The sequence below is a fragment of the Pseudopipra pipra genome, chromosome 3, assembly GCF_036250125.1.
Source record: "Pseudopipra pipra isolate bDixPip1 chromosome 3, bDixPip1.hap1, whole genome shotgun sequence".
NCBI classification, from domain to species: Eukaryota; Metazoa; Chordata; class Aves; order Passeriformes; family Pipridae; genus Pseudopipra; species Pseudopipra pipra.
The window spans coordinates 3985690-4011786 of record NC_087551.1 but is presented as its reverse complement, the minus strand read 5'-3'; the positions used below and the strand labels follow the sequence as shown (position 1 = coordinate 4011786).

The window sequence follows — 26097 nt, the reverse complement described above, 5'->3', positions numbered from 1 at the left end:
CGTAGGTTTCGTATTTATTTGCTTTATTCAAGAAGTATAGCTGGAAATAAGTATTTACATATTTCTAAATGACCTACAGTTAAATATAACCACAATCTGATGTAAACTGGCGAGGCTCCCTTGAATTAAATGGATTCACTCCAGCTTGCAGCAGATGAGGATTAGGCCCCAAGATTCATGCAAACCCAGTTGTGATGACTGTGAAAAGAACTCAGATTAAAGATGGGTTTGGAAGCAATCAAACCAAATCATGAGCCTGGCTGATTTCATTTGTTTCCCTGGCAAGTCCTAGATTTCTGAGAATGCCACCTTGCTGCAATATGTATTACACCAAATCCTTCCCTCAATGAGACCATCGCCACAGCTGTCGCTGTCTGTGCCGTACCTCCCCAGAACAGTCCAGTTTCCCTCCCCAGAACTGTCACCACACTTGCTCTGGCTGCCGTGGCGAGGGAACTTCGCCATGTAGCTCATCCCAGACTCAGCTTTTGGCCTGGAGAATTATTCTGCAGATGGGCCAGCCTAGGACACGTGTTCCCGCTGGGATCGGCCTCCGCTCCCCCCTCACTGCCTCCTTAATGAGAGTGAGCGCTTGGACCAACAAACAGCTCCTCACATGGCAACAAAAGACTCCTTGTCATTACCCAGGCTGGCTCCAAACCGAGTAGAAAAGGGGATTTTTTTGGCAGGGCTGCAGATCACAGAGTCACAATATACAGCTCATCACTGGTGCTGCCAGTGATGCTCTTTGGTAGGTTATAAAAATCACTTCCTTGCTCCTTGCCTCAGTTCCCAGAGCTGTGGGCCGTGGGCTCTGGGAGCATTGGCACACCAGGAGATGTGATGGGTGGTGATATGAGCAATACTCCAAATGGAACCCCTGACAAGAAGGAATTTTGAAATCTGACTTAGGAGTGTAAGAATCACCCCAGAAGAAAAATTCCTCATCCACCTTCCCTCCTGAAAAGTGAGCCTGAGACCCATTCCTGCTTTTCACAGTCTTGCATAACAATCTACATGTAGACTTGAGGGTGGCAAAGCCAAATGCCTCATGTTGTAAATTTTGAAATGGCACAACTGCAGGGCTCTTGGCATTTTTGTTTTTCCGCTGGATGTTTTCCTCTCAAAGCAAAGTGCACTCAGAAAGGATTCTGCTTTGGCAATACAACATATTTCAAAAGATGTGTATTCCTTATATTTAGCCCGTTAGCCACATACATATATGGTTGTTCTGAAGTTTTACCAACCATCTCTATTTACTGCTGCTTCAAAGAAAGCAGAATCCAAGTGCCCTGTGGATTCCTTGCTATCCCAACACACACAGACCTCAAGGTTGGAAGGAAGTTGCAGTATTATTTCTTCCTTGCCCTATTATCTCCATTTCCAGTGGCAATGACAAGTGCTGATCCAGTGAGGTGCTGCACACCTTGAGCTCCCATGGAGTCCCTGACAGGAACAAGAATTTCCATAAGGGGATGGATGTACAGGCACCATGGTCAATCCTGGCTGCCTTCCAGCCCATCTCCAAACACAGGAGGAGGAAGGGGATTGCCCCAGAGGGAGACCCCGGAGGTTAAGGTGCTCCTGCCAGGGTGCTTTGGGAGCAGGCTTGGGTGGAACATTTTTTGCAGTGCCTTAGTCCTGGTTAGTACTGAAGATGCCCAGGCACAGCATGCTGATCACCTGCTTCTTTTCACAGCATCACTCTTGCATTTCTCTGACAATAAGTAATTCCTTCCCCTCTCTTTACAAGACTCCCATGATTTCATGGGGGTATAAAAGTCTTGATTTTCTCACACCTATTCCTGTTCCTTTAGCCTGTTTATTCACTGGTTCATTTTGTACACTGGAAGATGCATTCAATTTTTATGTATTTCCCTTTCTCTGTTTCTTTTTGTTGCTATTAGTTATCTCCAGAAGGAGCAGCCTGGGTGCCTTATCTGCCCAAAGGCACGGGCGTGTGGGTTTCTTGCTTTGCCACCCCTCCACAAGATTTCCTTACATTTGCCTAGAATTTAATCTGTAACATGCACTGCGGAGCTGGTTCCAAGGAAAAAAGGCTCAACACGTGATATCCTCTCTCTTCAGATCCCATTTCCTTCTGCACAGCCCCCATGTGCTGGGCTGGCAGGATGGGTCCCCCCACTGCGCTGGTTTGACATCATCGCTGTGGTGCCACTGAGCAACATGTGGCAGACAGCTTTGTCACCCAGGACAGCCCAGCAAGCTGGGATGAGCAAACAGCAGCTTCCAGCAGGAGTGGTCCTCCTCTTTCTAAGCTGGTCTTTCTTGGAGAGTTGGAAAATAGGAGATTGGGGGTTTTTTTCCCTTCCGTGTGATTCGTGATGTTTGCTGTGGCATAGAGGGACACCAGAAATATGATTTAAAAAGGGTCCTCCAGGGCTATCCTGATGATTTTTTGATTACTGAAAAGGCCCAAGGAAGCTTCAGAGTCCAGCATCAGTGGCTGATCTGCAGCAAACCCAGTGAGGACACCCCTGTACCCTGAGAGCCCTCACCCAGCCCCCTTGGCCACGGAGCCGTCGCGGCTCATTTCTCGGTTGGCCAGAAGCCCCGTCCGTGTCGCTGCAGAGCCCAGGCTTGCCCTGAGACAGGAGCAACTAGTCATGCCCCATCTATCTTACATGCTCTTCCTGAGCACCTCCCAGACTGTACTACATTTATCCTCTTAGCACCTCTGTAATTATCTCTCCTGTAACAGATGAGAAACAGGAGAACATGGAGGTTTTGCAATTTGAGCGGAGCCGTGCGGGAGCTCTTTGGCAGAAGAGGCGGCCTCCCGAGGGGTGAGTAATGTCCTTTTGACAATCCCATTAGACTCCTGCTTGTATCCTTACATCCTGACCCACAGGCACAAAGTCACTGCTTGAACCTGACCCTTCTGGAGCTGATGGCAGCCATTTCCCATTGTCCTTCCCAGTCCCCAGCACAACTCCCAGACAACAGATCCACAAAGCAGTTCCACTCTGATTCAGTTTGAAGGCTCAAGTCGCATTTATGCCAGTAATGTAAACATCATTTTAGCTTGGCAAATATACAGAAAATTCTCAACAGCTGCAGTGTCCTGCAGAATCATTTTGCCCCAAAGCACGAATGCACTTACAGCTCTATTTGAAGCAATGTGACTGGAAAAGTGAATCAGGTGGCACTTGGCTTTGAATATATGTGTATGGTCAGCTCTGCTAACCAGATAAATGGTTGAGAAGTTTACCAGGAACCTGACTATGGCTTTAAACCCTGAATGAGGAGCAGCAGTTGAGTGGAGGCAGACAGACAGGGTAAACTCAGGGAGGCACATGCTGAGCTGAGCAGAGGACTCTGTAAAACAGCAGAGCAGTGGAAGCAGATCAGCCAGACTTTGTCTGGCTGCTGAACATCCTTCCTGGGGAGTGAGTCAGCAGCAGGTTAATTAGGCATAGCTAGGCAGGGAGCAGCACTTCTGACAGGAGAGGCTTTAATTGATAGGATCATTTTCAGCACAATAATATTAATTAGTAATTGCGATAGGGAACATGAAGGCAGGTGGAGCACTTTCTGTCAAGGTATTTTTATAAGGAATTAGGCTGTATAAACACCCATTGTAAATACATTGTCCTTGTCAGGTGTAATAACTGCCTTGGCACATAGAGTCTCTGCTCACAATGGAGAGATAATTAAAGACACAACTGCACACTACGGTGCTTCTCCCAGCTGCTAATTGTGTCACCAGAGAGATCTAAACAATTATATTAGGAAAACACTTGGGCTCTGTTAATAGTAATTTCCAAAATGAGGACAATAAATAGATTGAGAAAATGCTGTGAGTGTGGAGACAGCCTTGGAAAAAGCTAGAGGAAAAACTGTATTTCTGATGCGAACATGGAAATTTGAAATGGGAGTAAGGTGCCTAAACATCTTGGAGGAACTTAGTCCCTGAGCTTTCTGGATCCAAATCCCACCCTGGCCTACAAATAATTTCATATTTCACAGCCTTCACACTTTCCTCAGATGTATGTTCTTGTAGAAGGAGGGCTGAATCCCAAAGACATTACTTAAGGGAAATTTCGATTCATGTCGCTGAACATTCACAACTGATAATCCCGGTAATAATTCCCACGAAAAACTGTGTTATATTACATGTTGTAATTTATGATGTATAGCAAGTATAATATGTTGTATAACTCTGTATTACAGGTCTACATTACATACCTGTAATGTTATGTTCTGGTAATTAAACCAATTAAAGTGCAGTTATGAGCTCATTAAACCCAAGAAATATGAGATGTCAATCAGTTTGGGTTTTATCGAGATAAAATGTTATCAAAGTCAAGTGAGTCACTCCTTCAAACCAAGTGTTCATTTATGTCTCCATTTATGACACACGGACAGCATGATCCAGAAAATGCCTGGATGGACAGATGTGACCTGCACTCCCAGACCCTATGGTTGAGCAAACTGCTCCTGGACATTTTTACCCCTTTGGTTTCCCATGATTCATCTGAGTGGGATATTCTGTTGCAGTTGTAGCATTTTAAATATTTAATTATTTAATACTAATATTTAATTATTTAATACTAATTATTTCATAACAATAATAATAATTTATGTTATTATTTTAAATATTTAATACCATCACACGGTTCTTTACAGGTCTGATATAAGCAACACACAGCCCCCAGTCAGGTATGTAGGTTTTGTCCCTCAGAGAATGCCAGAATGACTTAGACACTCCGAATTGTCCTGCTGTGGTCAGATGCCTTTTCCCAGGTCCTGCAGTTCCTAAACTGGTCCTTGCCGAGTCAGCAGGTCCAGCTCTCCCTCTCGGCTCAGAGGTGATCCTGACTTAGCTCTTTTGAAGTCACCTGGGACTGGTGCCTGCCTGCCTGGAGCAGAACATTACACGCTGGAATAAATATGCTCGGGGCAGAAATCTTCTTCCCACTCAAGTTCTCCCATGGCCTTTATGGTGGGGACAAGATTTTGGGCAGAACCTCAGTGCCATCCCAATCAGTTGCTGGGAGCGTGTTGGCTGGGGCTGAGCGATGGCAATCCTGGGCTTTGTGCCATGGAGGAGGGATTTGGGACAGCCATGCTGGTGATCAGCAGAGGCTGCAGAAGGGAGAGTTCAAATCCTGCAGAAAGGCAGCAGAGGAATGGGAGTGACACAGGGTTGGTGGAGCTGGGTCCTGGCTCTCACGCTGTCTGCACTGCTCGGATACATCTCGGGCTGTTGAGGGCAGGGACTGCCTTCATATTATGTTTGTACAGCATCTGAACAGTCATCAGGCCTTGATCCTGACTGTCATCCCTAAGGGGGCTCTAACATCAGCAATAATAACACTGATGATGATGCTAATGAAAGTCTGATGGTAGTTACTTTTTCATGTGGTCCAGAAAAGCCCCACACCTCAGGTTCAGCTGCTCCAGAGCGGAGAAGCTGTTTATGTTTGTGTTGTTTTTCTGATGGGAGGAGAGTGTTTGTGCCCAGAGATCAAGTCCGTGGGGAGAAAAGAGAATTATTGAATGATTTTTCTATTGTGCCTAACGAGATTATGATCAGAAAAAGGAGGAGGGAGAGAGGGAAATGTGGATGATGTTGTTATTACCAAAATGAAAGAATTTGGATATAATCATAGCTGTTAGGGAAATGTGTTTTTAAAGACCTTGAGAGAGGTCATAATGAGAGTTTACTTTGTAGATCTAATCACAGTTTACAAGACCATATGCCAGTTCCCAGTGGTGTCCACAGTGAACAGCAGGACACCAGTAGTTTTCCAGATGTGGCTTCCCCCCCTAGAAGGAGAACAAAACCAGTGAGAAGAACTGGAGTGACCCAGCACTGGGGGAGCCTCTGAACTCCTTTTGACTGGGACGCCCTCACGAGTAGTTTGGTTGTTGCCTGGTAACATTGGCCTAAATTCTTCTACAGAGCAACTGAGCCCACAAGAGTAAAGGACAAACTCGGAGAGGGATCAGAGGTTCTAATTTTATGGAAGTATCCTCATAAAACAGAGCTGAAGCACAACGTCTGTCCCAGGTACCTGATGAGTGTTTGGAGTCATACCAGTAATGCGGGAGAGGGAAGGATGTTTGGTGCCAGCAGGGCATTACTGCCTTGTGAAACATGCTAGTACAGGGAAGGTCACAATCTCAACTTCTGCCCTAAGCAAACACTCACATATTTGGCCCCCTTTGATCAGATCCTTCCATCACCCACCCCCGGGTCTCGGCGTTGCCCCAGTGCCACTGCAGCACAAGCACTTTCCAGGTCACAGCAATGGGAGAGCTCACAAGGGACTGTGACATCACTGGATCTTCTTCCATTTTTGCTTGGAGAGAGTCATGTTTGTGGATGCCTTGCTTTTGGAGGAGTGGACCTGGAAAAGATACCTCAATGGAGGAGAAAAAATGATGTTCCACAGGACAGGAACATGGAATCATTCCTCTTTGGAGGTTGTTCTTGCAGCCTGGCACCCTTGCTCCAGGTTGCTCTTCACCTCTGCCTTGTGTGTGTTGTCCCCTGTTCTGTGACTGCCATCAGCTCAGGGGAAGGAGTTGTCACGGTCTGTTGATGAGACAGCGGTTTCTGATGTCACCCATAACTCATTCATGGCTTTCTCTGGAAGATCAGGGAACAGTCCAAGATCCACAGGAAGCCCCCAAGTGCCTGCACAGTACCTTCAGCTATGTGTATTGTTGCTGAGGTGTGGGCATTGCTTGCACCCTCAGTCACAGTGAACACACTGTCATTTCCAAAGGAAAACGAGGGATTTTGATCCTCACACCATTCTGTGGGAGGAAGGAGGGGAGTTTCCTAAGGAGCTGGAGATGGAAGGAGGGAATTGCAGTCAGCAGCTGTTCATCCCAGGGCAGTGGCCCATCACAAGGTGCCCTCGCTGCCGGCACGGCAGGAGCTGCTGAGCTGAACGGGAGAGCGGCTCCAGCCAGGGCTGTGCCAAGGAGCAGTGTGCTGCTCTCCACGTTGCTAAGGATTGGTCCAAAGACTTGGAGAAGAAAGGGAAAAAGCTCTCATGGGAGATGGTCTGTTTTAATGAGCCCAAACCTCTTCCACAAATTAAGTGAAATATTTTAAAAGGAAACAATATTACTTTGGTTTTATTTGTTTCAGCTACTTAGTTACAGCTCCACGTGGACACAATTAATGGAGGAAATAGAGTATTTTATAAGCCCAGGACTCTGAGATAGATATTTTGTGACCATGTGAAATTCTTTGCCCTAATCACCACACATTCCTTGGGAGAAGGTTGTATATTGCTGAAGATTATTAACCTTGGTTCCAAAAATGTGTCTAGTCATTGAATGGCAAAGGTCAAAAAATTGTCATGGCATTACTCAGTGACAAATTTTGGCCTCCACTTTTCATTAAAGTCCCTGCTGTCCCTCTCTGGCTCAGGTCTGTCCTAATTCTGTTCGAAGTATTCCCCAGCAAGAAGGAGAAAAATGACCTTTCCACTGGAGCTAGTTTTATTTCCCAGATCCCTTTCAGACTCCCTCTGGGACTTGATGTAAACCACTTGGACCTTCAGCACCTCTTTTCTCCGTGTTTCTTATTAATAGAAAGAATATGATTTCCCCTTTATATTTTCATGGCAATGATTCATCTTGTTTTGGTGGTATTTAACACCAGCCTCTCTGCTCTTTACTGGTCAGAGAATAAAAACAGATTGAGGTAAAACATGGGGATGAATGTTGTTTAGATGAAGAGTTTCATTTTTACTTTACTCTGCTTTCTTGACAATAGGCAACAACCAAGAAGTCACCCTTAGGAAAAAAAAGAATATTGTTTTTTGATTATTCTGGGGCTGTCTCAAACATCAGAGATGGGACCTCTAAAATACCAGGACTGGGCTTTCTAGCAGGAGTGAGTGTGGCAGCAAGGTGTGATTTCTGGATGGGCACAGCTGCTCAGTTCCTCACATGATACAGGTCTGTGTACCCCATTAATCAACCAGATTCCACTTCTCCCAGACAGACCTGAATATTCTCCTTTCTAGCCGGCAGAGCAGTGCAGCTGAGCACATCTCACGGCAAAAGGCCCTACACGGAGGTAAACAACGCCTCGTTGGTTCAGTAATCTGTGCAGATGTCCCAGCAGCGAAGCCCAGCAGTGGAGTAAATAAACAAACAGCCCCACTGCCCCTTCCCCTCTGCCACAACAGTAAATTTGGTTTACTGTACACATCACTCTGGGCCGTGCAGGGATGGTGTGAATCCATTAGTAGGGCAAGGGTGAGTGACTTCTGACTTCAGCGACCCTTAAAGTTAATCCAGCATTGTAGGGGCAGAATTAAATGTGATGAGCTCAGAAAGTGTGATAAAACCAGATTTAAGTGCACAGCTGGGCAGCAACCTATAAAGGCAGAATTTAAAACTGTAATAAAAACTTTGTAATCTAATTACGACGGTAGAGTTAAAGGTGAGGTATTTGCAGCATGATTCACATGCACCACGGCTAACCTCTGACATCTTGAATATATTATGTGGTTTCTTCTCTACAGGAGTAATTTTTAAGCTTCTCTCTCACACTGCATGGCTCCCTGTGTTTTATTCTCGTGCACTGTCTTTGGAGGTTGCAGGACAGGTCAAAACTGCACACCAAAAAGCATGTTGCAAAGCAGCTGCTTTCCTGTACTTCTTGCTTGAGGTGTCTCAGGGCTGCTCCTCTCCCTGCTCTGGATGCTCAGCACCCGGGTACAAGGCAGGGGTTGGGGCAGGTGCACAACACTTCCAAAAATTGCAGCTTCTAAGAGAGTCCAAGGAGAAACCACAGCAGGAGTAGCCATGTCTCAAGCTGGTTTTAGCCTAATTAGTCTTAATACTAGCAGGAGGGAGGATGCAAAGCAGGTTATAGCTTGGATGCAGCATCCAATCCCAGCCAGCTCCTGCTGAAGCCCATGTGTTCATTGCAGTTGGCACCTAATTAACACCACCTCTGATAGCAGTGATCTCTCTGATTTCAGTGCTGGCTTGTCCAAGCACCAAAGTGTGGGAAAAACCAGCCCATGAACCCTGACTCTCCTGGACTGCTTGGCTTTCCTGGCTGGTGGGGTTGGGAGTGCTCTCACTGGGATGGACACTGTCAAGTGTGACAACAACCTTAGATACAAGTCTGACATCTTCCAGAAGGGCCACAGAGGAGTTATACACTAAGCAGAGCTCTTTTTCCTGGGTCCCATTAGGTATTGTCCAACATCCCAAGATCCCTGCATGTGTGGGGGGTGTAGTGGTGGGATCTAAACAAGTTTGCTCAGCTTGGTAACAACTGGGTGGTTCTCTAGGAAAAGCAGCTGAAGAGATCTCCCTTCCTTCAGCCAGCCTACGTCAAGACAGAAATTTCAATTAGAAATCTACCCCATGTGGTAGTTCTGATTTTTTTCTGCATTTCAGCAATTCAAAAAATGGAGCAGAAACATCAGACTTCTATATGAAGTCTGTAAACCTCTATTTGTTATTTTTTTGAACTGAAATAACTTGGTGGCATTTCTGAAATCAAATTGCATTTCATTTCCTTCCGTTTGAATTTAGCCAGAAAGCTTCCTTTTAAGTGTTATTGACACAAGGTATATACCTATGGCATAATGCTCATGGGAGGGGCTGAGGACAGCCTTGTTTGTGGAACCAGCATCCCAAAATAAACTACATCCTCCCTCAAAGCAGTGTGTACCCAGCTGATCGATCTCCACAAGTGTTGTTCTTAAACTGATGAAATATTTACATGCTTGTGAAATCAAACTGAAACAGATCTGTTGCTTAGGTTTTCCCAGGGGGTAATCCAGTAATATTTTTCCTCAAGGAAATTAATAATTGTTAAGATGCTGTGTTATAGAATATGTCTCTCTTTTATGAAGCTTGGAGGGGAACAGCAGAGCCATCAAGGACACCCTGTGATGTTCTCTCAGGGGAAGAGGAGGGTGTGAGAGCCATGGGCTGAAATGGGTGATGGATATCAGCAGTGGGTGGGAAGGAGGTGGGGGTGTTCTTGGAAAGGGATTGCTCAGAGTTTCCAAGGGGAGTTTGCCTTTGTGACCACGGGCCTCTCTCAGTACTGATATTTAGAGAGACAGAGATCTGCTTTTTATTTTAGAGAGAAAAAATGTCATGTGCATGTATTGAGATGCCATATACACTTCTGCTATTGCTGAGGTAACTCCATCCCAAACTGTCCTCCTCTTCCTAGAGCTGAACAACAGCTGCACCAGGAGAGAACCCTGCACAGGAGACAAGAACTTCTGAAATGCCATCAGGGACTACCAGAAAGCAGCACAACAAACACCCCAAAACACAGGAAGGAGCTGCAGAAAGCAGCCAGTGTGAGGATCAAAAGAATAACATCCCAGGTACAAACAAGGTGAGATCCCACAGAGCTCAGGCCAGCAGCCACCCACTGCGTGCTCTGGTGGGTTTAGAATCCCATCCTGTAGGGCAGCTCCCACATGCTCCAGCTGCCTGTACTGCAGGGAGAAGAGGGGAGCATTTAACACCCTGAGTCTGCAAGGCACAGACAGGAGGTGGTAAATACCTTGATAAGGAAACTGGAGTGAAAATACCAGCTTTAGGCAATCCAGATTTTATCAGGGAAGTATGCAGGAATGAGTAAGTACCTGACATGCAGATGTGCCTCTGTGCAGTGCCAACAGCCTGCCAGTCCCCACATCTGGCCTTAGGCAACAGTCCCGGTTCCAAACTCATGTGATTTCAGGGGTACATTGGCAAGGTATTTTTGTATGGGATTCTGACTTTTGCAGTGGCAGTGCCCACAATGAATCTGCAGCTCTGTGCTTGGAAGAATCTCTAGATTTAGCACCGGGGGCTTGTTTTTCTGCTGTAAGAAGCTGCTTGGCTTCTCAGCAAAGGCTGTTGCTCTGCTTAGCGATGACATGCATGTCACAGCTTGGGAATCCATGGGTGCCAGTTGGAAAAAAGATCCTGGAATCCAAGGGCTTGGCAGAGTCATAAAGAAATGAATGTCATGTATTGCTCAGTGATTGGATGGCGTCTCATGGACCATTGCTCTGTCTGTCACTGGGAGACCTAGAGAGGGCTTGTGCCTGGTCCTGTCTTATCTCTGCAAAGTGAATCACAGATTTGGTGAGAGCGGAGATGGAAGTGCTGTGAACTGGCACAGTGTCTGCATTCACACTTGAGAAGATATGGGAATGGTGGGGGAAGAACCTCAGGGAAGTGGTAACACCACCAAGCCTGTCAGAGTTCAAGGAGTGTCTGAACGATGCTCGTAGTCATATGGTTCAGTTTTAAGTAGTCCTGTGAGGAGCTGGAGAGTTGGACTCAATGAACCTTCTGGGTCCCACCCAACTTAAGATATTCTATGGTCTTACACAGACAGTTTGAAGAATGAATCTCTTACTCTAGCTCTGCACTCCAGTATAAGATGAAGGAGCTGCCTGCTGGCTATTCTCCCTTGTACTCTGGATCTCCAGGGAAGTCATTGCCTGAACTGTCATTAGCCAAGGTGGGAAATGCCTGTTCAGAGAGCTCTTGGACCTTGCTGTCTGGATTTGGCATTGATTCTTCACCAGGTTTACAACAGAAGAGAAGGCACAACCTGCCCTCTACTTGGTGAGGAGGGGAGAGTAGGAAGAGCTTGGCAGCTCCAAGGGATGTCCTGGAAACCTGAACAAAGAAAAAGGAGAGTCCTTGCTGAGATGATAAGGGGTCGGGGCAGCACTCATTGCTATGCCATGCCAAGGGATTGGCTGCCATGGGGCACAGATGGTCTCTCTGGGGGTGGTGCTTAGTGTGGTTAATGACAACCATAAGTAGGAAAAATATGGATGCTATTGGAGAGAGAGGCCCAGGAATGGATAAAGAATAAATTGGCTGTGCTATGTACAGAGAGGGCCAAACAGATGTTGGGCCTGATCCAGAGCCCATTGAGTTAATGGAAAGGCTCCCTTTGGTTTCATTGGATGCTGTCTCAGACCCATTACAGCTTCACAGGAAGCAGTGGAGACCAAGAGTAATAACTTGTGGTGACTGGAGTGCTGTGTGTTGCATAGGTGTGGGCTGTGAGGTTTTTATGGTGAAAACAGATGGGTCTTACAGATCCGTCCGTTTGGCCTGGGTAACCCCCCTGCCCCGCTTCCCCCACCTGACAGTAAGCAGCGTCGTGTGGTTCTGGCCCTCTGGCCAACAGTTTGGCATGATTCTGCACAAAAGTGCCCTTCTGCCTTCTGATTCGCCCTCCTACTCAAGGAGATTCTAGTGTGATCTCGTAGTGGCCCAGGATTTAGAAACCAGTGGTTTGAGCCATCCACGCAGAAGGAAGAAAGGTCTGCTGAGAACTGTGGACCAGGGAGGAATTTTGTTGTGGACCAGCAAGAAAATTAATGCAAAGCAGGTGTTTCTGCAATCGTGAGGCATTTGTAAAGCCAGTGGTGTCCAACAAGTCTCCCACTCACATTCCCATCCCCGTGACATGGCAGGGTCTGACGCGAAGGACCGCAAACAGAAAACATCTCTCTGTACCAGTTGGCGTCTGACCTGCGCTAGGGCCTCTCTCCCCCTCTGCTCCCCAGTGCTGTTCTGTTTATTTAGGTGTGTGTCTTTGTTTCTGTTTTTACACTTAGCACAAGTAGAGAGGAAATGGGATTTCATACGGCTTAGGAGGCTGGAGCTCGCCATGCTTTGGAGCACGGGCCTTTGCTTGTCCTCACACCACAGGTACAGGTGTTCACAGGCCAGGTCCTCATGGTACAAACTGCCCCGGGCTCCAGGAGCTTCCTCCTTTTAGCTGGCCCGTTTGAGGAGGCCTGTGATATCCAGAGATGCAGGCACAGGCCATGCTCAGGCCAAGCTTCTCTCATGTTTAGAACTGAGAACTGGAAGCTGAGCATCGTCCATTTTCTCCAGGTGATGGCATCGGGAGGAATGGATCAACCATTGCATGCCAAGATGCATCAACAACAGATGGTGTTTTGCTCAGGGTCATGGATTTTTTGGCAATGTAATCTGAGGAGTAGTTTAACTTAGTTGTATTTAGGCCAACTTGGGGAGGGACAAGGTAGTAAGTTATAAGGGTAAGGTCAAGGCTCTTCTCAGACTCTCTTTTCCTTTGCAGATATTCCCCTATCCACACGTGTACACACAACATCAGGGCCAGTCATGGCTTGGGCTGAGCTGGATTTTAGGTACTTAACAGGTTTAATTCAGGACCCTACAACACCCAATCTCTAAAATATAATCTCTTGCCCTTATTAACAGCAGTGCACTTCTAGCCCTGTGTGAAAAGAGCTGATACTGGGAGAAGCTGCTGAACTTTCCAAGTGAGGTGAGGGTCAGTTTATGGTGGATGAACTGCCTGGCATGCAGGTTGGGTGGCAGCTTGGCAATCCCACCGGAACACAGCTGGAGGAGAACGGCCGAGCCCTGACTTCCAGGCCTCATTTTAACCATGCTGGCTTGTTTACATTTGGGTGGTAGATGGGTGGAGCCGTTATTCCAATTTTTGGCTCGTATCCGTCCACTTGGATGTCAATGCAAACTGCTGCAATTATATCGTAATCCTGTCCCGCTATTGGAAATCATTAGTCCACTCATTTTCCATAAATATTGGCTGGCTGGCTTCACCTGGCAGGGGCTGGGAATTGTCATGAAAGAGAGATGAAAGCCCAGAGAATATTGGGATTCATAACTCCATCAGAGTTATGTTGTTTTCCAGGTAGCAAAATCTAACAAGACTATTGGATTTGGACATAGCCGGGACACTGGAGGAGAAGTGCTGGCTTTCAGACTGGGATTCGGGCAGCAGTAGGGACAGCACAGGTATTTCACAGCAGGGGCACTCTTGCTGTGCTATTTTATTCAGAAAGTGAATTTCTTATTAAAATAAGTCCCAAACTAGTGGGGGAACTTTTATATTTCAGGGGAAAGTTCAAAAATATCCAGGCTTTATAGTTAAGTAGCACTTCCCATTCCTACATCTCCACTATGGGAGCCCTTTCTCTTCCATGCCCACCAATTCCAGTGTGCAGAACCACATGTAAAATGTAGCCATGTATTAACTTCAAGGCTAGTTATTCTACAGATGAGCTCCAATTCCAAATAACACCGATGCCAACCAGGTTTTTTTCCCCCAGCACTTGGGCATCCAACACACTTTCCGCTTTTGGAGCTCATCATTCCGTAACTCCAGAAATTGCAATATAAACCTTGGCTACTATGCACACTTCAACTTGAAAACACAGCAGTGATCTGGGATTTTAATTCGAGCAAATTTGAGAGTGGATTAGAAATAGGATCCAGATGAATCTCTAATAGTAAAAAGAAAAATTAGCAGAACATTGGAGCAAAAATGAACTCTGTCTCTCTTTGAGCTTTTTTCCTCCCTTCTACTTTACAGGAGGAATTACATAGACCTAAAGCACCATAATTAAATTGTCATTTGTTCCTTGCCTTGGTAGAAGCTCTGCCCAGCTGAACACATCTCAGTTTCCATCCTGAGCATTTACCTACAGCACAGGGCTGGGGGAGGGGGGCGGTTTATTACTTGTTTTAAGAAATTAGAAATCAGAGGCATGCACAGTGTGTCTGGTAGAGTCTTCAGCGAGGGAGCTGCCAGGCTCTGCAGGTTATACATCATTAGCACACGGAGTGTCCAGGAGAGAGCCCAGAGCTTGTGCAGGTGTGTTGGCAAAGCTCACACCACTTCCCTCCCTCCTCCCTCTCCGTGGCACTTCCAGCAAGCTGATACTTGAAACTCCAGATCACGGAGAGCTCCTCTCGAGGCTGTCAGCTCCCAGCTCACCCAGCAGACGTGACTATGGGATGGCGCGTGGAACCTGGAAGGGACTCTCTGGAAAAACAAAACCATTGAGTCAAAAGCTTAGTGTGTTTTTCCATGATTGTATGAAAAAAACTTTGTGTGTGTTTTTTTAAGCACTTTCAGATATTAGAAGTTTAGTGAACACAGAGACAGCTGTTTTGGGGTTTTTTTCCCCCCCCTTTTTCCCCTGCCCTTGAACTTTCGGAATGACTATAGGGAATATATCCAGGCTGTTTTCAATGACCCATTCACGTGGTGGGGTTTATTTCAGCTTTTCCCAAAAGGGAGTGAGCTTCATTTGACCTCTGCTCTGGCATTAGCTGCCAGTATTTGTGCATCCTACTCAGCTAATCAATAAAGTGGATGGCATCTGAAAATAATTATACACACAGCTCTTCCCCAGCTTCCAGAATGAAGACAGAAGCTGGGAAAGGAGCCTTTGCATATTCAGCACTTGTTAAAGGAATGAAATATAGAGCTGTGTGTTATTCGTGTTGAATCCCAAATCCTGGGCACTCAGCAGCAGTTCCTTTTGGCATTGTGTAGCAATCTGGCCACATGCACCTGATCACAAAACTCATCAGCTTTCCCACCTTTGTCCTTTCTGCTCATGTGGCATGCCAGAGGACAAGAACTGCCTTTGGGAGGAAGGATCAAACTGGTTCAGTGCCCTCTCTTCTATAGGGCACACCAGCACAGTTGCATTCTTACAGCCAGATGTCCTGGTCCCGAGCTAATGTGTGGTGACCAGTGAGCGGCCAGTGCAAAGTGTGGTGTCTCTGTAGCATGGGATGAGTTTTTCCAGCCAAAATCATGTTAAAATGGCAAGGCTCTGTCTCTATACAGCTCATGGCAAAGTCCCCTTTGCATGTCCATCAGGCTGTCACTGCCTACTGGAGAACCTGATTCAGGTTCTCCATCACCTGACAAAGTCCTACCAGCCAGGAAAGTGTGTGAGTCATCTTGTATTAGGAGGAGACATTTAATGTCTATTTTAGGAGGTTTGCAGCCTCAGCCTCCCTTCAGGCAATGGCCACGATGAGCCGTTGGCATGAACCTGAACATTCCCACTGCAGCACCAGGTGCCAGCGTGGGGCCTGTGAACTGAGCAGGTGGTAGGAAAAGGAGAAGCACAGAGTTTGCCAGGACAAGCTGTAACTGCAGAGTAAGGCTTGGTCCTGTTCCCCCTGCAGCTCTGGAAAGCTTTGTGCGGCACTGTCACAGTGGGGACTGGATCAGAGGGATGGTCTTCCCTCAGAGCCCGTTCATGGTCTCCATTGAAGACAGGAAGAGAGGTGAGGTGGAGCAGTTGTATGACCCAGTGTGGCCATTCCCATGTGTTTCATTTATACTTTTGTCACTTGAACTGCAGAACCAGGAGGAATTCTATGGCTGTACAGCCTGGAAAATCCTGTGATGCCTGCAAAGAGCTGGACACTGAGGACATCCAGAGCTGCCTCCCCGGAAAGAGCTAAAGACACTAAACAACCTGCTGCTCCCAGTGGGTGTCCCAGGGCTATTTCACATATCTGGACAGCAACAGTTACAGGGGAGCAATTATTTTGGGTCACTACTAGGGGGTCTCTGCTATCTCCTGATCTAAGGCAGCAAGCAGGAGTGTTTGCTGATGGCCTGCTCCATTGTCCATCCCCAGCTTTTCTCTGTGGTGGTACACTGTTTGCAGTGCTCTTTAAATCCTCCTGCCAGCCCCAACAATGCCTCCCACAACCCCGGTGTGTCAGGAGCTTCCAGGCCTCGGAAAAACCGATCCCGCTCAGCCCGGCTCTGTTTGTGGCAAAGTGTTTGCTTAGCGATTACCTCCTGCACGGACACACACAGCCACAAATCTCTAGGTTGTCTCACAGCCCTTTCATTCAATTAAGTCTGTTGACTTAGTCTCATTTTGAGCAGTAACTGGATTTAGATAAGGCAGTGGAAACCCAAACATCAATTGTGTGATTCCTGGCCCAGCTGGTATGTTGATCCGAAGGGAATGTTTGTGCGGGCGATAACTGAGGCAGTGCAGTGATTAGGACGAAGTCATTTGGTGCAAAGACTTCTGTGGACTAAAAATGCTCTGTGTTAGGTGCAAGCCCTGGCCAGAGGAAGCAAAGGGAGCTGCCTGACTCCGCACACTCCCTCTTGGCCTCACTTATGTGTCGTGCTGTGAACAGCAGCTGGTGATGGAGAGGTCCTGGTCTGTCTGGAGGAGGAATCACAGTGGGCCTGGAGCTGGGAGATCCCACCAGGTGCTGGAGCCCAATTGCTAGAACCATAACTGCTTCTCTGAAGCCAGCAAAGCTCTTCAGGGTTGTAATCATTTGGGATTTTGCCAGTCAGCAACAGACCAAAGTTATTCTGGGATAGTTTCTCCCCACAAGCTCTAGGGCGTGAATTTACAGTCAGTTCCTCAGGGCCTTGATTTGCCCAACATCCCTGGGAAGAAGAGATGCAGGTGACACACCTTCAGCATTCACTCCTTAGAATACAGGTGGCCCAGGTGGAAAAACCCTCTCTAGTATAATAAATGTTGTCTCCCTTTGTAAGCAAGACAAAAGAAAGCTCTCCTATTTGCAAGCAAACATTTTTGTGATGCGCTCCTGTGTCTGCTACTGATTTCACTTTGTAGTCAGAAAATGTATCAGGGAGACATAGATTGTTACATATTTGTCAAAAATGCATTTCAGTGCATGACTTGTTTGGTCATCTTGTTTTCCAGGTAATTGTTAAGCTAGTAGGGAGCATTCCTGACATCCTTCAAATCTTCAGCAATGAGCATGGAAGAGGAAAACACAGCAACAAGACATTACTTCCTACATTAACTCATGATAAGGTACATCATTGGAAGATAGCAAATGTGTCACTGGCTTTTCCTTTTTTCTCATACTAGACGGGATTTCTTCCTTTGGTTATCATTTGTTTTCTTCTGTGACATGAAATGTATGATATAGAGAGGTTGCTGTAGCCGGTTGCCGTGTGAGAACTGCTGGTGGACAGTGAAAGAGGTCAAATATGTTGTGGGTGATTTGCCATGATGGGCCATGTGCAGCCCCAGCACGGCTGCTCCTCTGAACAGCAGGGCTTCACCTCTGGAGGAAAAGGGAAAGTGTTACCTCAAAGGACTTTTCTTCCCAGCTCCTCCCACCTGGTTGTTTCCCTTTTGGGCCATGCAGCCCTTGTTATGGAGGTGACACTGGCAGCAGTGTCAATGTGGTGTTTATCAAGTGCCCACGGGGTGGTGATGGGGATTCACCATCGTGTTTCACATCATCACTCAACCAGCCCAAGCAGTAATACACTGCCCTGTGCACTTACAGCCCTGCTCCTCAAGGGACCTTTCTCTCTGGAGCACACCAGTGGGAACAGTGTCTTTGAGCTCACTGACACTCAACATTCCATCAGTGGCTTGGACAGGGGGGTGTTTGTGGCTTCCTTGCCCCAGGACATAGCAGGAGTGGTGGAAGGGCCCCACACACTGCAGACTCCCAGCTGAACCCGGGGCAGCAGAGCTGTGCCCAGCACTGCACCGGCACTGTGCAGCTCCTGAGACAGGAGCAGTGGCTGTGCTATCTGTACACACACAAACACTTAACTGTTGGCACCTTAACATGTATTAAACGCTTCTGGTGGCGATGAAAGGTGGCATCCTCCCAGAGGTTTGCATACCTGTGAGCTAATCGGCCCTTTGTGTGAGCGTAGGTGTGGACTCTTCTAACAATACGAGGTTCGTTAGCTCATCATCTTGGCTGTAGGGCCATACTGATGTGCCCATCCTGCTTTCAGAGCCGTGAATAATCCAGCTTTGCTGCTGTCCTCTTACAAAGAAGGAGAGTGTAGTTTCAGGTACTGAAGCCTGTTTCTTCAGGCACAGGTGGTGAGTAGGGATTCACCAGTGTATTATTCACTGGTATCGCTCTTGGCTTCAGGTCTCCTTCGGGCAGCCCTTGGTATCAGACATGATACCTATCAGAAATAATTGCTATTTTTCAGCCATCGATTGTAATAGCACCCTTGAAGATTAGGCAGGTGTGATTCGCTGTCAGAGTGAGAGGACCATCAACAGAAGGCTGTGCTGCTCATGGTTCATTTAAATATCTGTTAACAGTCTGGATGGTGCAGCAGACTGGGCTCTTACAGTAGGTTAAACCAACAAAATAGTCTGGGAAACCCGACATTTGGGAGGAGAATTGATTTTAAATGTTCTGAATGCACTTTAGAAATAGCCTTAGGTGAAAAAAGGGAAGTGCTTAATTAAAAAACACATAAGGAACCAGGTGAGGGTCCTGGCAATGTGGCAGGGGAGCTGGTAGAGGACAAACACCAATCTAAGTCTAGCGTGTGCTGCTGTGGCCAGAAAGATACTTGTTATTAGAAGAGGTAACAAGAGCACTCTTTGCAAGGACGTCATTGTGGTGCTGGAGAGGCCCAGGCCTCAGATCTGCACTCCACACTTCAAATAGAGATGTAAACTCTGGAGGAAGTCTGGAGGAGAGCAACAGCGCTGATAAGGGATTTCAAAAAGCATGACCTGTAAGGAATTTTTTTTAAATTGGATTGTTTAGTCTAGAAAAGACAGAGGAGAGCTATGAGACACTTGACACGTGAAGACAGTAGCTGAAATGGGTGTGGTAAGAGAGTACAGTGATCACTGGGTCTGTTTGCATGGGGAAGGACAAGACCTACTTGGATTTATTTTCAGCTAAACAAAGGAGGTGAGAGTTTAGGAAAGTTCTTTCCATAAGGGGAGGGAGATGCTGGAAGTGATGACGCAGAGAGGCTTTGGATCTCCATCCCTGGGTGTTTCTAAGAGTTTAAACTAATGCACCACACGAATGGCATAGGCACGGGCACAGAAAGGTGCAGGAGGGTCTCTCCATGTCTACCTGTGCTTGCTTAAATCAGTCCTGTGGGGTTTATTGCTTTGTTGGCATGTGGGACTCCAGCTTGGTGCCTAAAACGGAAAACACGCTGTTAGGTGGGTATGTTTGCACAGAAAATGTTGATAAGACAGGAAAAATGATATCGCTGTCAGAAACAACCGCCAGAAGTCTTAGAAGTTCTGCTTCAAAAAAGTGTATTTAAGGGAAGCAGGTCCTTTGGCAAAACGGTCTTTCGTTAAACAAAAGATTTAGATGGAAAGTTTTGCAATGAGCTCTGCAGATCAGGAGCCCAGCACAACCCCAGGATATCTGAAGTGTAATTACTGATCCTGCAAACAGTTCTCTTCCCCATTTGGGATTCAGCAGAGATAACACAAGACCTCTCTGTGCAGTGGGAAGGTGGGTAGAGAGACTGTCAGGGAAGCCAGAGAGGAGCTTCACCTGCAGAAAAGGCTGTGCAGGAATAAGGATCCAGAAAGACTTGGTGCAGTAACTTGCCACACGAGGAGGGAAATGGTATCTGTCCCAGAGTCGAGGAAGGGCTGCGGTTCAGGGATGGGAGTCAGAAACCCAGCGCTCAGAAACTGCTGGTTCTCACAAAGCCTGCACTTATGTGTGTTCAGTCCAGGAAACTGGTTAGTGGGATGTGAAACTACCATATGTTTTTGCAGATGCTCCGAGTATGTGTGCTCCCCTTATGTATATATGCTTTAGGCCCAGTTTGGAAAATGGGTCAAAGTCTTCCAGAGCTCCAGGAGGAAAACTCTTGAGAATTTACAGACCTGAGATGCTGCGATTAATGTTTCTGGACAGCAATTGCACTTTCCCCTGTTGAGGCTCAGAAAAACAGAGGAGAGTGCAAAAGGAGATCCACACCAAAGATCAAGGCAGACACATCTGCCTGGCTGTCAGATTCCATGCCAGCAAATTGGAAGAAAATTAAAAAATCCAAAGTCAGATCTGGTCCTTGCTCTGGGAATGCAAAGAGGTCTGAAAGGCTCCTACATAGATATTTATACCTGGCATAAAACCACCACAGAAACTCCTGTGTTTCTCTGGTTTTGCCATCCCTTTAAGAGGACTATGTCAAGGGAATATGAATGAATGAGATTTTCTTGTTAAAATAGTCCTGAATTGGTGTCACTTCATTTAAGAGCAGGGTGCAGTGTGCAACCTCTGTCCACCACAGCTCAACAGCTGCCCTTCCAAACACTTCAAGTTGCAGGCTTACATCTTAAAGGAAGAGTCCTGCAAGTGTGGGAGACAGGGGACCATAAACTCTCCAAAGAGTGGATTTTTGCCTCCAAAGTTCCAGGTAGATTTGTACCCTGAGACACCATCCTTCTGCCAGGCACAGAGGGTGATCAGCCTTCATCATCGAGTTGCTCTTAGCTTTAATTTCCAGCACAAATAGCCCCAAACCCCTCTGGAGTGGGGGCAATATGACACTGCCAGATGATTACACATTGCCTCTTAATACAAAGCCAGTTAGTTGTGTTCATACTCCATTACTCAGTTCCAAATTACAAGCCTTATCTCAGGGGAAGCTTGGGATGGCTCTGTAGTTTCAGAAACCTCATGGTAAAAGGGCCATTTTTTAAATACAGTGTTTTCCAGAAAGACCATCTTAAAAATATAGTGCTGTTCAAATCCTCTGCTTCCTTTAATGCTATTTTCAGGTTGTTGGTTGTTTTTTTTTTTTTTTTCAAATTAGGTTTAGCAACACGCAGGAGATGTTAGATTAAAGGGACAAGGCTGGGGTTTTCCGTGTCTATACAGAAATAGCTGTTCCCTGGGTGGGCCAGGTGAAGTTGAGCAAAGTTATTGTTGCATGACTTCCCCCAGCTTTCTGGGTGGAGGAGACAGAGATGTGACTGGCTGCTTGCAGAAAAGTCTGGCCAAAAGCATCGGGCCACATCCTTTGTGGAGGTAAATCAACATCGTCTGAGTGGCGTTTCTGGAACCATGACTATTTTCATCAGGATCAGGCCTCTTCCATATGGTGAGGAAGTGGTAAAGATCACAAAGGGAGGGAAAGCTATCCATGCATGGCAATAATTGCAAAGATCTATGGGGTTTTCCTATGTAGGTGGTGTCATTTTCTCTAAAGAATTAAAGCGTGGCTTTCCTGGCGCGCTTCCCCTTTAAGGAGACACGCTGAGCAGCGATAAGACAACAAGCCCAGATGCCCAGAGGAAGAGCAGCGTTGTTGTGAAGAGACAGCCCCAAAAGGCAAAATGTCTGGATTTTATTTGCAGCTCTGCCACAAACTTCCTGGATGATCGTGGCCAAGTCAAGCAGGTCCGTTTTCCAGCAGCGTCTGTGCCCTCGTGCATATGCATGAACGGTGCGTTCGCTCGGGGCTCTGCGCTGAGGTCCAACAAATGCAGAGCTGTGAAGAACCAGCCGCCCACACGCTGCCCTGCTTTCCCCAGGCGAAGCAGGGTGAGCTGGGGAAGCCACTGGATCCCCGCCAGCAGGGATTCAGATCCACAAACAGGGGCTGTGCTGCTCCGGATCAAAGCCCACCTTGCCTGATGGCCCGTTGGAAGTGGGCGCCCGGGGAGGAAAACAAAGTCAGAGTGAGCAGAGCTGGACTTCCAGAGCTGGGAGTGGTTCGTGCGAACTTAGCAACCCTCAAAGGATTTCTAAACCTGGGAGCATGAGTAGTCCAGGACGAGGTCTCAGGGTACCTGGGGATTTTTGGCTTCCTTGGAGCAGGACTCATCTCTCCAGCTCTACGTCAGACTGGCTGGGTCACACAGGGCTTCTGTAGCTGCTACAAAGGACGGCCTTCCCATGGCTGTGTCAGCTCCCACAAGGAAGTGATGCTGCCTGCCAGGGAATTGAGGCTAAATGCACTGGTGTTTCCTCATGCCTTGGAAGGGAAGAGAAGTCTGGAGAGAATGATTGTTGTGACGTATAGGAGCTTTGCCAGTACAGTGCCCTGTAATAACAGCTAGTCTGCCTTCAGGTCATTAACTTACCCATTTTTTAGTACTCTTGCTCATGACAAATAGGTCTTGAGTTTAGAGATGCCCTCCTTCTCTTTTCCTTTTTCCTGACTTCCTACGTATATTTTCTTTTTTTTTTTTTTTTTTGGTGGTGTATCCAAATATCCCTGTTAAAGCATCATCTTCCAGATCTCTCCTCCGGGGATCCATAAGGCTGTAACCAGATAACCAACACATTTTTTCTGCTCTGTCTCCATGCCTCAATGAGAACTAAAGCATAAGGAAAATACTCTCAGGGGCACTACAGGTGATAAAACTGGATTTAGAACAAAAAAGGTCTCTCTGCTCTCAGAGACAGTCTCACATCTGCTTTGTCCGTGCCCTGTGACCAAGCTACACCCTGAAAGCCACAGGGTTGAGTTAGAGGGGTGGTGGGTTGAGCTTTCAGCCCAGCTTGTGGTGGGGTTCCTACACCTGGGCTCAGGATGGTGTGAACATGGCTACACACCTTCCACCTGGAGATGGCTTTTGTCCAGTTGGCTGAGAAGGGGGCTGGAGTGACAGGCAGCTGTTTGTCGGCCAGTGTAGACATGCCCAAATTCTCCTGATGCACTACTGGAGGGTACTCAGATATTACAGAGATGAGGGCAGTCTGGGAACCTGTTTAGACCAGAATATGGGTTTCAGTGGCAGTTTTCTGGCTGATTAATTGGGTGACTTTGTGCAGGTCTCAACTTGCCGTTGCCCTATCCAATAAATGGGAATAGCAGCATTTGTCTTCCTTTGTAAAACACTTTGAGGTCTACGGATAATCCTCCTCCTTTTTCCCACCCATCATTATGGGACCAAGTGGAATCTTACGACACATTGAGTTTCTGTGGTCTGGCATTTGCCAAGCGTTTGAGAATGAGTCTTTGGCTTGAGTTTGCAACGTCTGTGACTGCCACGTGATTTGTCATGGCAGCTCCTCGTTGAAATCAGGTCACCATTCCACTGGGAATGCAGGAGATGAGGAGAGAAGCTGCAGTGAGGAGTGTACAGACCCTGGGGCAGCCTGCGAGCAGTCGCCACACACATCATAATCCATCAATAACCTACCACACTCCGCGGTTCAGAGGCCTGCAGATATTTAAGAGTGGAAAACTGTATAAACAAGATTCCTCTGGACCACCACGCTCTTTCTGGTGCCCTGGAAAGCAGTAGGCAGTGCTAGGGAAAGACATGGTCACTGGGCATTCAGAGGTGTTCCCACAACACAGTGCACACCAGTTTGAATTCGAGGACCTTGTGCTGCTGTGGACAACTGATAGTTTAGGACACAGCCTCTTCTTTCCCTGGATTGTCTTGAGAATCATAGAATCATGGAATGGTTTGGGCTGGAAGGGACCTTAAAGATCATCTAGTTCCAACCCACCCTGCCATGGGCAGGGATGCCACCCACTAGGTCAGGTTGCTCAGGGCCCCATCCAACCTGGCACTGGCCAGGGATGTTTTCTCCTCCTAAGTCCATTCTGAGATTCATCCCTAGCAGGTACCAAAGGGATGTTACTGAGGTTGTGCTCTTTCTTACAATGACCTGAAAGAAAATCTAAATCACTGCAAGTAAACCTTTAGAAGTGACTTGGGAACTGAATAAGGGAGTGAATAGTTAAGAAATCAGGTCACTGATGCACAGAGATCTTCCCAAAGAACATTGCAAGGCTGTGGGAGCCTTGAAGAGCCAGGAAATTAGCAGAGATCGGTATCAGGCAGCAAGGAGCTTACAGGAGAGAGGTCTGAAGAGAGACTTGATCGCAATCTCCAAGTACTCACAAGAGGAAGAGAAATGTGGAAATGAGGCAGATGTATCCAGAAATCTTATGGCTGAAACTTGAGGGTGAACATTTTTTCCTTTCTGTGATAGTGGGGAATGAAACAGGAGCCATGTCTGACTGCAGAGCAATGCTCCAAGGCTCCTCTCATAACTCCTGAAGTCCCCAGCTGGCTGGGGGCAGGTGTTTAGAAAAATAAGCTGTAGTTCCAAGAGGAATGAGCTGGAGGGTGTCTGATGGCCTTTGCTGTGTAAGGGAGCAGATTAGGTGATCCTCCTGAGTCCTTCAGATCAGGAACCACTATTTTGGATTTCTTCAGCTGCAGTAACAAAAAAGACAGCTCCACCTTCTCTTCTTGTCAAGCACTGAGCAGGATCAGTGAGGGTAAAGCATTGGAGAGGGAATAAAACACCATTTGAGACTCAACTCCAAACAGCATGAGCTGTTTGGGCCAGCTTGAGCTACTTCTTTTCTTGTCCTTGGCCTCCACTGTTTCATGACAGGATGACAACATCAGAATTCCCTGCTAGCATTTCTCCCTTTAAATCAGGAGAAAAACCCAACCAAGCAATAGATGCAAATAAAAGTGATGCAAATAAAAGGCTGCAGTTTCCCAGAGCAGCACTTGGGGTCTGCTCCTTAGACCGGGGTGTGAGGGACTCAGCACCTGGCTGGGCTGGACCCAGTGGCTGTGTATTTCATGGGGCCCATCAGATACGGTGTGTCCGTACACAAGCCGTGTTTTACTTATAAAGTAAATTGCATTACATGGGCTATAATGTACATTTTCAAAGGGGACCCACCTTAAAAACATTTTGTTTAATAAAATAACTTAATTAGAAGAGAGCTTCTGGCTGATGTGGTTGAGGCTGTGATAATTTTTCCTTCTCAAATCATTTTCTCTGTTTATTATACTTAATTATAGTGTAATTATGTATTCATCCTCTAGGCAAATTATGCAATCAGAAAATGTGAGTGGTTCATTTGCCACTGCTGTTGGGACCAGCGTTTACATCCCTGCTATAAAATACGAGCATAATTTCTATTATTTATAGTATTACGTATATACATATATATAAAAGCTGTTTCACACAGAATGAAGAATTGGTGTAAATATTTTATTGGCACTCATTTTTGCATCATCCACTCCATTCATTTGTGGCCTACTAATAATGAAACCATGCAAAGCTCAGATAGGTAAAATCTTTACACCCTACCAGGAATTTTCTCAAACACAAAACATACATGGCTGAGGAACGTGGAAGCTCCACAGCTGAGCTTTAATTTTGGAAGGAGGATTATTATTACTTTTAAGTGGGGTTTTTTTGCATTTTACTTCCTGATATTCTACCCGGAATTTCTTAGCACAACAAGAGAGAAAGGAACCCCCTAGTATCCAGTTAGGGGGTGTGGGTTTGTGTTCATATCATGGGTTCAGACTAACCTAATTTTAGCCATGTGCTTCATGTACTTTTTAGCCATGGCAGCCCTGACTTCTAAAGACTGGGCTGTTTTTTCTTCCTCTTGTTTTTCCTGATGGGAGTAGACAGATTGTGTTTGAACATACCGAAACATGAAGCCAAATCTTGAAAACCCTTCTGAGACGGATGTTTTCTCCTCCTTTGGCCAGCTCTGGGTGTGAATACAAA

General features: G+C 46.6%; 1 protein-coding gene across 1 annotated transcript in view; it reads right to left on the bottom strand.

The window, feature by feature from the left end:
• Positions 1-7087: 7087 nt before the first annotated feature.
• The window catches only part of BMP2 (bone morphogenetic protein 2), a 109314-nt gene continuing 90304 nt past the window's right edge, over positions 7088-26097 (bottom strand). Inside the window, exons 6-7 of the transcript XR_010428859.1 lie at positions 10623-14833; positions 7088-10229 (exon numbers count right to left, since the gene is read on the bottom strand). The gene's annotated coding sequence lies outside the window, so the exon portion shown is untranslated. The remainder of the gene's footprint in view (positions 10230-10622; positions 14834-26097) is intronic.